This window comes from Contarinia nasturtii, unplaced genomic scaffold, assembly GCF_009176525.2.
Source record: "Contarinia nasturtii isolate CC-2019 unplaced genomic scaffold, AAFC_CNas_1.1 Cnas_scaffold_78, whole genome shotgun sequence".
Taxonomy (NCBI): domain Eukaryota; kingdom Metazoa; phylum Arthropoda; class Insecta; order Diptera; family Cecidomyiidae; genus Contarinia; species Contarinia nasturtii.
The window spans coordinates 3,360,458-3,373,676 of NW_022197436.1; the positions used below are offsets into that span (position 1 = coordinate 3,360,458).

At 33.5% G+C, this 13,219-nt stretch overlaps 1 protein-coding gene and 3 non-coding genes across 6 annotated transcripts in view; 1 reads left to right on the forward strand and 3 right to left on the reverse strand.

Moving 5' to 3' along the window:
• The window catches only part of LOC116348143, a 408,212-nt gene that overhangs the window by 269,737 nt on the left and 125,256 nt on the right, over nt 1–13,219 (forward strand). The gene's annotated exons all lie outside the window — the stretch shown is intronic.
• Nucleotides 11,177–11,258, reverse strand: Trnas-uga. The gene has a single exon. It is a non-coding gene; the product is annotated as a tRNA-Ser (tRNA).
• Nucleotides 12,252–12,345, reverse strand: Trnas-aga. The gene is given in 2 exon segments: nt 12,252–12,296; nt 12,309–12,345. It is a non-coding gene; the product is annotated as a tRNA-Ser (tRNA).
• Trnas-uga lies at nt 12,707–12,788 on the reverse strand. The gene has a single exon. It is a non-coding gene; the product is annotated as a tRNA-Ser (tRNA).

The following is a 13,219-nucleotide window of genomic DNA, read 5'->3' on the forward strand; positions in this document are numbered from 1 at the left end:
ATCTGTATTAACTACAATTTACGAATTGCAATCGGAAATGTAGATTTGATGATAGATTTCTTACTGAAAACGTATACGTCTCTGTAAACGTAAAACATGATGTTTACGCTAGGTAAACAATAATATTTTATGACAAGTACTCACACGATATTCAATTTTTCTGTTTTAGTATTTTATCAATCAATTTTGAATTTTAATTCAATTGAAAAATATAAAATGAATGAAGCAGGCTTGGAAGCACAAAGCAAGTGGAGTGTAATCAAGAGTTTAATTTGTGCTACATGATTTTTTGAGAATGAAATTAAATAAAACCTTAAATAGAAGACACATTCACCATCGGCAATGAAAAAATGCGTCTTTATGAGCCATTAATTATGGCCTGCTTCATAGTAAACTTTCTCAATTTGATCTATTTTATACACGTTGAAAGTGTCAACTTGAAACATTTACGTAAACACATTTCGGTTATTCGATCATGCAGTCAATCTGACGTATGCAATATTTTTGACGTATTAGAAAAATTAGCAAAAAATAGCAGTATTAGAACAAACTAGTAGAAATACTAGCAGAATTAGTGAAAACTAGAGAGAAATAGCGTTTATTATTATAAATTATTCGATCTGCAATTCATGGTTATCCCCTAGGTTGTGATGCATACCTTGTAAATTTCAATCACTGAAAAAGACGTATGCTTTGATGAAATGAATAAAAAAAAGCCCGTGAACGTACATCAATCAAATTGAAATCATTAGAAGCGATTGCGATAAATGCTCCCTTTGCTTGATGCTTGAAATGCCAAAATATCACATCGACGACTATTTGACAAGGATACAAAACAATACCATACAGGTACGCGCACTTACGTGCCACTTGATGGCTCTTCATATTGAAGAGCAATACATTACAATTTAAACGAAAGATGAAATCAATTGTTTCATTTGGCAAATAGAATGTGTTCGTGGATCTAACGAAAGGAAGCTTCCGGCAGTATGTGTATGTATCTGTATCATATCAATTGACTAGATCATTTCGATTACCGTTTTTGAAAGCTCAAATTTCGTATTTGACTCAAGGACAATATTCTGCTGTGTCAATCTAACATATCACAAACTCATACATGAATGCTTAATAATGATTTTGAGACTTGGCAAACACATTTTATTGGATTGTGACATCTTCATGAACGAATGTATATATTTCACTTGGAATTTTTGATTTTCGCAATATCAAAGGCCGAAAATGCGTCTCTCGCTTGATAGAGCTTTAATTTCGCCTTCATATTGATAAAATATATTAAAAATAATTTTTGTGATTGGATTCGCACTAACAAATTAATTCAGCGACAGCAAATTAAGATTTTGATTAATAAGTATTTTTTAATGGGTAAAGATTTCATTTATTTCTTTAAAAATCAACCTTTTATTTTTACTAATGAATATCCATGAAAGTAAAAAAATCACTGAAACACATAGCTTCTTTTAAATCATCTTTCATTTGATCTCTTAATTAGATCGATCTTGACTTCAGTCGATAATTGAGCTCGCTGATTTGAAACAGAAATCGGCCATTGACAATGATAGACTTGAAAATATAAAGTTTGCGTAAGTGAAAGAACGAAACATGGTTTAAAATGGAAACAGACAAATTTCTTCTCACAACCCAAAAATACTGAAAATGTATTACATTTTCCATGAATATATTTAGCAATGAATTATTAGGTAAAATGTGAAAGCAAAAAAATATCACCTGAAGTCGACATCCAAACAATGTAAGTTAATTCAAAATAACACGTTGTCTGTGTACATTGCACACACACACATATGCATTTAAATGTACCGTATATGCATACATTGTTTTCGCTTAGCCATAATTTGTCTTCTTATCTGACCATTATAATTCACTAATGTATTTTGTGCATTTTATTTTATTATAAACTTCACAATGCATTTTCAAACAAACAAATTTCAAATTCCACATGAACATGGATAATGTTTCCGTTAGGTGCCTGCGATATATGAAAAAAGGAAAGACAGAGCAGCACAGAGGAAGTGAAAATAAATGTACAGCAACTAAATAAAAACCTTTAAAAAATCTTGGCCTTTTAATGCACTTACCTCATACGGCAAATACTGACATAAACTAGACTTTACTGGAGTAATAACGGGGCGAGCGACACACACACACACACACAGAAAACGAGAAACAGAAAAAAAGAGGTAAAGTGGTAAACGAGAGTGAAATGCTGCGGCAAGAGATATGTATACATACTACGCGGTGCTAGTTTTAGTTTTTGCCGATGTGACTGAAAAGTTGAAAATGAAAAAAAAAAAACACTAACAACAAAGCAAAACAAAAAGTAACAGTCGGAATGTGTGAAATGAGTGGAAATGCGAACCAAAGAAGATGTAAAAAAAACAGTTCACAACTCGCAACTATAAATATTCAGTAAATTTTGGGGTTTGTGGCAATAACGATACCGAGTGTGCCAAGTTTTAACCGAAAGCGTGCACATACACTCGCTCGCTTGCGTTAATATCTACAAAACATGGACATAAAAGTGTGTTCAAATAGAATAAATGCACATTGCACAAATTTAACCGTGTGCCATATTAATAGCAGCTGTTTTGATGCTATTCGAGTGGTAAACACTGTTAGCAGGGAAAAACTCATCCCCGATTGAACTTAATCACAGGAAAAACGATGAATTATTATCGACAAACAAGTGAGCAGAACATATAGTAGAGACAATCCAAAAATCTTTCAAACTTGTGCATATCACATTGGCCGGTGCGATAACAATGAATTTGTATTGAGCATAAATGCAGGCGGCTGTTATACAGTTTCTCTTACTACTTAAATTTTAAACATTTTCAGTTTCGAATCTTCATCAAATCAGATTAAGTGAAAGAGTTGCCTACTTATGCACTGTCATAGGCTTATTAACTTTACATGAATTATCATCATTTTACCAAGCCCCAGTGCGACCACTGTTGATGGTCGCTTCGAGGCCGAAATGCCGAAACGTTGGCAAAATGAATGGAAATGTTAGTAAATATCATCCTCTAAAACTTTTGTATTACGAAAAATATAAACTGGTTTGCCATCCATTACAAAGTAGCCGGGATCGTAAACTATAAGCAATATGTGGTTTTGGATTTTCGTATGTCTCGTCGTTACATAGTGTTTAAAATGTTCAGCCTTTTTTGAAATACAATGACCATCGTGTTTGCTTTGCCATCATTCCATTCTAACCGACAGCATTCGGAAAATCTCAGACAAAGCGGAATCATTTCCTCATCATTCAAATAAGAAGTGGTTGGTGTAATTTTGAAGCCAAAAGGATCATTCGTTCAGTGGTTTATTGTCAAAGATAGACATTAAAGTAGGAAGTGCTTCTCTCTTTCCTTTTTCTTATACACACACACACACACTCGAAAATATCTTAATTTAGACGACATTAGATCAAGAAAATATCAAATTTAAATTGGAAATCTTTAATTTCGAAATTGGCTTGTTTGAACAAAATTCATTTACACAAACTACATTTTGATTGTACAATGAACATCCTTTTTTGCATTCAACCAGAAAAACCACTACACACAACATAACAATTTTCTTATTTGCTCCAAATGCTCAAGGATAGAAAAAAAGCCAACCACACACACACATTTTCTCTTCTTCCATTTCTCGAGACTCGTAATATATCTTTGTACTCTCTATGGATTTTCAAGAGCATTAAACATTCAAATGCGCCCACTTTTCTTGTGAATTTCGAATCAGATTTATTCGTTTGTAACTAGATTTTCCCGTTGTATTTTCAAACAAAAACAATAAATATTCTCGAGCAAAGCATTCGGGTCAATGAAATAGGAATTTTACTTTGTCGAAAAAGAAAAGCCGGAACCCAATTAAATTTCTCACATCAAATACAATTCATGCTTGAATGGAACAAAGTTATTTGGTATATATAAAATATTTTCACAAAGCACATCACACAACATCCCTTTTCTCGAATACCTATTTCAAATTTGTTCAATTTTGAATAAGGTTTGTTGTCTCTCATTAAGATCTAAAGTTTATAACAATTTCATATTCCATCCAAAAAAAAAAACAACGATTGCTAGTGCAGTGCAACATCGTTTGTTTTAATTAAGATAGAATTCACTTAATTATTTGGAAAATGACATGGATGAATGTCCCCATTGCCATTGATGAAACTCTAGAATGCATCACAATTCAAAATTTTATTGAAAATTGTGTTCGCTTTTGCTATAATCGAATTCAAAGAAATAAATACAAATAAACAAATAAAATATGGTCAAAATCAAAGTTATGATATGCCAACAGTGTTTTTGAGAGGGAAGAAAGGAAAATAAAACGGTAAAAACCTTTTGCACGTGTGCAATCGATTCACAATTTGCCAGTAACATGATTCGCATAAAACATTCCGTTACAATGAAAATGTCACTTTTATGGCTTTTAGTATGTTGGAATTTGGCTTTGGCATAACATAGGTGAAGTGTATCCGTAGCCTGAATTCCAGAGTAAGACAGAGAAGAGGAGAGAGGAATGAGCCATATGAAAATGGAGTGACCTGTTTGCCACACAAAGGTTTAAATGGGATGAGAGAGAGAGAAAAGGGACCAAAGCACTTGAATATTGAAGCAAACTGTATATGCGATAGAGTGGATGATGTTATGCCCGGCACATATGTCGCATCAAATAATAATCAAGCCTTACAAAGCGTTTCAGAGAGCAACGATCGGTTCTTATTCTTATTTTGTTATTTTAGTCGAGCATATCAGGGAGCACGAGCTCTTTTGCACACATACACACGTATAAAAAATATGTGTTCATATTGGCCTGAATCAACAATTTGTTAAAATGGCAACCTAATTAGTTATTCATTAAAGGATTTTTGTTTTTACATTTCATCATATTTCATCTCATCCGGTCGATTCAGTTTGGAAATTGTTACGCAACTCGATTGACCATAGTGCATGGTGTATATAAACAGACGGGGTCTTTGGGATTTTTGCTTTGCATATATGAACATTGTGTTTCTTTTGCGTGCGTGTATGTGTACATGTTATTGCATGCACTTGAATGAGCGTTTACTTTGATGTTGAACATTTTTGCCAAGGGAAACCAATTGGCCGAGGAAATTCATTTATACATATATTTTGTAAAATGGTTGAAATATTTGTTCGGTTCAAGCCATTACGCAAAAACTTTTCAAATATCTCACTCTCTCTTTCCCTTCCTCGCCGTCTCCCATCTCCCGTCTCTATTGCTGTTAGTTTTGTTGTTCCCTCTGACCAAAAGAGGTCATTATCGCATTTTATCATATTTCCAAGCCTTTGAATGCCATCCAATTTGACAGTCTACAGTCTTACCGAAGAAAATTAATGCGCTTCTTCTTGTTTTATACTCTTTCGCATTTTCTACAGCCTTCTATAGATATATTGAATATGCAAAGTGAAAAATGGAAATCAAATTTCTGTGTCATAGCGAATTAGATTGGTGCTTTTCATAAAATAAATGCTGACTGAACGATAAAGTCAACGACGATGATGATAATGATGATGATGTTAGGTTTCCTTTTATTGTTATCGAGAACAATGGCAACGACTGGACTATGGACTATGGTACGCCGCATAGCCGAACGACGATAACGTAACCGAATTATTGGATGTGAGCAAGGAGAGACAGAGACAGAGTTTGTTGGGATTTCTTTTTATTTTGTCTAGTATTTTCTTGATATATCGTCCGAAAGGAATATTTAATTTAGATATTTTAACTGCTTCTCAACATGGCGTGCATTTACTGAAAATTCAACCAAATATTCCATCAACGAACTTTGGTAGTCATTAATATTCGGTGTGCATAGAAAGTGATTCGTGTTCCTTGCTTCTCTCTCTTTTTCTCCCGTTCTCATTTCCTTCTTCCCACAATTGTTTTTACACAACGCTTATCTAGTTCTATACATTTACGTGCAGATAAAGTGCGAGGCGTTATTTGCATTGGTTCAAATTTATACCGTTCTCATTCAATTGTTTGTAAAGTCAACATTTTAAACTGTGGTAAATGCCGGCAAATTGAATACAAAAACTGATTGCTGAATACGGTAAACGTATTTTGCTATAACTTGTATATATATAACGATGGCGGCGCCACATTTCCATCTTAACATCGTTTCATATATATTTTGATGCTGCTTTGAATCTTAGATTCATGTCAATAGTTAAGCATAAGCAAAAAGAAAAATATTTTGATAATGATTGTGTGCAATTTTGAAGTAGTTAAACGAAAATAAAGGAAATTCTTATTGGAACAACAACAAAAAAAAAACGGTGATTCGGAGAGACGTGGAGAAAATTACGATGAGTGACAAATAAACCGATATGAGAAATGTTTGTTATATTACCGATCGTGTATAACCCCTTGGGGCGAAGAGCATAGAACAACCAATACACGTATTGTGTTATCGACCATGCAAGCACCTAATGTTATTTATATAACTGTGCACATACATAAACCGACATTTGTTATGCCCTGTAAACGCTACAATTTGAATAATTTTGAATTGGTGGCTATAATATTTGTGATAATATGTTGAGCATTGATTGTTGCCGGGGCATCGGTTATGTTCGCAGTTAAATCCCAGCAAACGAACGAATGAACGAACGAAAAAAATGTGCAAAATACGAAAATGTAGACAATAAAATTACAACGTAATTATAATCTTATGTTATAATTTAAAATCATGCTTTTTATCTGTGCTAATTTCCTATAATGTTTTCCGATGCTACTTTTTGCGCGCCGTTTTCAATTTTATGCCCCGAACAGTGTATATTCAGTGGTTTTCGCCTTTCTTTGCTTTCTCGCGTGTATGTGTGTGAGCGTGTTGGGTAGCTGCACTATTTCACGTGGGTAATGAGCGTCATTGTTTCAGTTGTGTGTATTTTTTTTAATCTTTCGGGTGAAATTATCGCAAGACGACCTATGAATTTATACAAATGTATAAGTGAATATACATTTAACAGAGCATGCAATCGCACTTAAGAAGCAGCGCGTTACCTCAGAAGCGCTTAGTCCACTTATTATGAACCTTTTGTGAGCGGCTTATTAACAAATAGGGAACGCTAGCTCCGTGAATGACGATTTCATGGTCTGCATTTGAGTTTTGCTCCCGGTATCAAGCACAATCCGTGATAATTTGGTGGTGGTTTTTTTTATGGAAAACGGAGAAAAGATGGCTTGCCTCGCTTCGTTTGAAGGGATTAAGATCATTTCACATTTTAGAAAATGATAAAAATTCTAATAATAATAATAACCGGAATAATAGCAATTATAATGGCCGTAGCCAATTTAAGAAAGTACTGTGGAAACAAAAACAGTGGTTTTTATGTTAAAAAACTCAGTTCAAATCGCACACAAAATGAAAAGTCGCAATAAAATCACTTGTAATACACACGAACATATACACAAAGCGAGAGGGCGAGAGTGAGACATGTGCGCACACGAACACGCCTTCATATTAAACCAAAAACGGTAATCACTCTACGAAACATCGAAAGATTACAGATAACAATTTAATGAAGGTTTGTTTGCTTACATTGCTTAGTTGCTATTGTTTGTGCTTCTTTTTTGCTAATATACAAATGTTTATTTTATTATCTCTTGCGCTCATTTAAATTGTTTGGGAGCTACTCTTATTCCATTCGATTGCCGAGTTCGTAGGTTTTCGAACGGTGTCGATGTTTAACATCTCTCTCTCTCTCTCTCTACCTGGAGAAGTTGACTACACCGACTTTTGTCGTTGTTTATCGCCTCCTTACATCGTTACAAATTGGTCTCGCAAAACAGAAACCATTTTCCGGATTTGAAAAAATGCCAACAACATTGTATGGTACGTGGTAAATACACCGCACAACGCAGATTTTGCATTTCACTAGAAAAATGCGATAGCGCAAAAAAATGACCGTGACGAAAATCGGTTGTAACGCCATAATTACACGTCCTCCGCATACGTATGGTGGTAACACCAAGAGTTTGTACTTATTTCTTTTTTATTGCATCCAAATTGAGTTATGAAAGCAGATATCGAATGAATGGCCACGGTCAATGGAATTTTATATAGAAAAGAAAAAAACGTCGTCACTTTTATTCATTTTCCTATCCTACCGTTTGTTCGAGCCATTTCAAAGTTAATTGTTTCATTTTGGAATGAATCATTTTCATTATTATTCGAAATGCTCATGATGTAATTGCACATTAAATAAAAGCACAATTGCAAAGTGGCTACGACGTTTTTTTCCCTCTAGCATTCGCTAAATAGATGAAATGAATATTTTACAATTATTTAACATCCACATTAATTGCACTAAACTTTGAAATTAATCTCAATTGCTTGCGAATTGTTTACAGCGTTCGCCTTTTTTTCTCTGTTGGCTTCAACTTTTACATTTCTCCTTTTTACGGGACGCATTGAAGTCGAGCGCGACAAATGATATTTGTTTCATGAAGCAAACTCAATTGTTGTTCGTATTAAATATGCGAGAGAAATAGAGAGAGAGAGAGAGAGAGAGAGAGAGAGAAACGAATCTCGAATATAACGACCGGCTGCAATCATTAAAAGGAAATGCATATGATAATTATGCACGTTGACGACTTGATGTGGAATGATTGAGGTGAGCATTTATTCTGAGTTTGAATTGTTATGAAAAAATGATGACAGATGCTAGCCAAATTGAAATTCAACAATGAACGAAAGAGAAAAAGCAAACTATCTGCAATCGTAGTAAATGCAAATAAATATGAAGACGAAAAAAAAAAAAAATACGAGGAAATAAAAAAAGTATATGCTTGGCTCGCATAATCGAGAATTGCGACAAAACTTTTTAACGCCAATTCACTTTTCACGTAGTTTTCGCTATTAAAGTGTTGTCTTTTCGTCGTCTATTCTATTTTTTTTCTGCACAACGTTTTCCTTCCCATTCACATTGTCGTCGTTTTCAATTTCTGTTCTTATTAACTTTTGAATTTTTGCTACTATTGTTCGCATTGAGTTGAATTATTCTCAACTTTATTCTTAACACAAAATGTACAATGTTTCCTCGTACAATGTCAGACGGCAACGGTGTTTCTTTTTTTTTCACTTAGAAAAAATGTGTATATATATCGCAATACGATGTCTGCTTCGGCTTGGGATGCTGCTACTGCTGATGCTGATGCTTTGCTATCAACATAAAATCGCATCTTTGAGCAATTGTGTTTTATTGAAACATTTATAATATAGATTTATGCGATTTACAAATTTACAGCAGAGCACGGTTGGATTGTGAGAGAGTGAGAGTGCGCGCGAGTGGTCGCTCATTTTGCCGTAAATGACACCGATAAATTTATGATAAAACCCATTATGATAATATACTGTATCGGTCGTACTCATAATTTCAAAGTGTTTGGCTCTCCTTCTGATGCAATTTATAATAAGATTTGGTGATATTTCGGAATATCTTTGTGTAGCATAAAGCATACCAAATATCCGGTTCACCGAATCGAATCGAATCTATATCTTATTGTGAGGTCTGTCTCCCATTCTAAATTCAATTCGTTGGCAGTTTGTGTGTGTGTGTGTGTCTGTCTGTTTGTTTCGTTAGAAGTTTCTTGTTCTGTTATCTATGTTCAACGTGCAATTAAAATTTAATGAGTTTAATACGCGAATACCAATTTTCAGTTTGATGTTCATGTACCATTATAATATGTACACTTATTGAGTACTTATATACATATATGGTATGATCGATATCGTGTAATATCTGAAACGAGTAATGTAACAGCATAGGCTTTAATATACCCACAGCGAATGCCATTTTGGACATGTTCCCATTTCTGACTGGTGCCGATTTGTGTTGAACTGTATTATAGCCATTGTGTGTTCAACACTCAACCGAGACTCGGCAATTTTCAGTTGTCAAACGAAACTAGAGGCAATAAATGCAAGAGAGAGCGAAAATGAGACACATGCTTAATCGCATTCACTCGCACTCAAAACGGCCATAGCAAACCATAACTTAATAATTTTGATTATAACCTGGAAACATTTTAATATCGAAACATAGCGGCAATAAACAATAGGCAATGAGCAATTGGGGATCCTCTCATAAATATGTATTCATGCATAAAGCGCATCCAATGCACTCACCGCACACCGTTTCACTCAATACACATACATGCACACGGACCCGCCATCGAAACATTGATATCGACCTATGACCGATATGCGTTTATATGTACAGAAGCGGCTCGTTTACCGATAGAGAGACTAACGCATTTTACCAGTTAATTGATTTTATATTAATAGTAGATCATTGCGTTTGCAAACTGAAGCTGAACACCAATGTACAAACTACATTTATGAATCATTACGCATTTAAGTTAGACGATGGAAATTCTTGTTTGGCATTCGATCGAATATCGAATATATATACTGACACGCGCATACAATCAAGTGTTCATACATACGTCACCATATTACACTTCGTTCTGCTGCTGAAAATCAATCAAATTCCAAATAATCCATTAGCTCATTCATTTAATGATTTCGGCTATTATCAACAATTCGCCTGCATGCACTTGTCACCATTAACTGGTATTTTGTGTGTATCGAAATTTTATTAGCATATTTGCTATTATTACAGAATATACAGAGAAAATTTCAACTGTGCAACATTTACCCGAATCAACTGCATATTTTCACTTTTATTAAATTACTAAATATATGAAGCAGTGTTTGGTTTCAGTTGTGTGAACTATTGATTTTTTTATCTTATTGCGGACAACACACCGTCACACTATGTTCTGAAAATGTAAACAATAATTTGATTAGGAGTGTGTTCGATATTGTCATAAGGGAATGAAAAAAAAAATTCACAATATAGAAAAAAATCATTTTTTCATTATATGTATTGCAGATTTATATTTTCACGGCAAACAAACGAAAAAAATCGTAAATCACTTAAAATGATTTTGTGCGCATGAAAAACTGATCTTAAATAGTTTTTATAAAAAAAAATATTTTTTATTTTTATTTTTTAAATTTATTCACAATTTAAAAAAGTTAAAAGATCAAATTGAAATATTTCAAAAAAAAAAAAATAAAAAAAAAAGAATTCGCTGCGAACAGGATTTGAACCTGTGCGGGCAGAGCCCAATGGATTTCAAGTCCATCTCCTTAACCACTCGGACATCGCAGCTATATGTGATCAGTCGAATGTTGTTATCTTTGTGTTTTACACGATTTTTCTCTCTCGATATTTCAAACACATGGTTTTACATTTTATGTTCGACGTGGAAGCAATACATTGGAATGCATCACATTGAAAATATTATTACAATGTGTATTTATTCATCGATTTTTGTTCTATATTCACTATTGTTATGCATATTTGGAGATCGTTTTGCAATTGTACGTTTGGAAATATATTTTAATAATTTTCAATTGAAGTAAATTGCATATTTTTTGTATTTTTGTCTTTCGATATTTGTTCAATGATTTTTACATATATTTGAACGAATTTAGGTCAATTCTGCTCACACATATTTCTCTTTCTCTATTGAATGCACATAGAAATCCATTTAAAATGGTATTTTGAATACGATTTCAAATGCTATTTTCATTTTACTCAATTGATGTAATCAATATTTGTATCAACATTCCAGAAGTGGAACAATTCCAACTTTATTCATAAAACAAGGTATATTATACAAAAAACCAGCGTGGCATTTGATACTTGTTCTGAATAGAAGTATTTTGAAGATATCAATTTGTTATTGTCGCTCTAGCCGAGCGGTTGATACCATGAAAAAAAAACTCATACTTAAATGATCTGTTCCGTTGTTGTGATTGTGAGTTCGAATCTTGGAATTGTGAAAGTATTTTTTTTACTCAATCATTTAAAAAAATGTATACGTAAGCAGACACATCTGTTTAAATATATTTTCAATATAATCTAAATGCTGTGATTTTGTCTTCACAATGTGCTCATTTTTTGATGTGCGCAAACAGCTTAAAATTTATTTATTTTAAAAAGAATACACTTGCTATGCTTTACTCATTTTTTTCAATTTTTATGCGAAAATATGGATGATTTGGGTGGATAAAAAGACCGAAAAAGAATGAAATAAGTGAAAAACACTGTAATTTTGAATGTAATTTTCATTTTAGACGAACTTGCAAAAAATATATTCGCTGCGAACAGGATTTGAACCTGTGCGGGCAGAGCCCAATGGATTTCAAGTTGAATTTCTAGTCCATCGCCTTAACCACTCGGCCATCGCAGCTCTGTGATTTTAACTCAATTAATCGTTTATTTTCTGATCATTTCTACAATTTTATTGATCTAGTCGAACATTATACGATGGCAAACAATGTGTTTACTCGAACAAATGACAAAGGTGATAAGTTTGAATATGAATTGCGATTTTCATAAAAATGTGAGAAACATTGTGTTGAAATGGAATAAACAAAACGCCAAATATGATTCAATTGTGAAATCCGACGACATGTTTTGTCAATGCTTTAAAAACGCCTAGTGTTGTACTAGGAACGGTGGATTTTTTTTTTTAGATTTTGCGAAACTTATCGCTAGACCTATCGATCGTGAGTTACATGATTTTGTAAATTTTTGCAAAAAAATGGTTTCGCTGCGAACAGGATTTGAACCTGTGCGGGCAGAGCCCAATGGATTTCAAGTCCATCTCCTTAACCACTCGGACATCGCAGCTATATGTGATCACTAATCTCATTTTGAACACTCTCGCCCAAAATTGTGGAAATGCAAAATAAAATGAGGAAAAAACGGCATTTGGATTTTCAGTTCTTTTATAAGACGATAAACAGCGATCTACGACGAATTTCTTTCGTTTCATGCTGACGTATTATTTACTGACCAACTATATAAAAATTGTGCAAACTCAACGTGTAATCAAATGTGTTTGCGTTATTTGATTACTTTGGCATTTCTTTTCTTTGAAAAATATTTATTTTCAACTTTTTTTTCGATTCCATATTTAAAATTCAATAGTCACGCATACGAAAAAGACAAGGTAGATATAAAACAAGTTTTTTTTTAATTAAATTCATTTTTTTTTTTCGAGTATACATTTATGTATTTAATAATGTTCGTGGAGAGTGCGCAAAAATGAACGATCACAT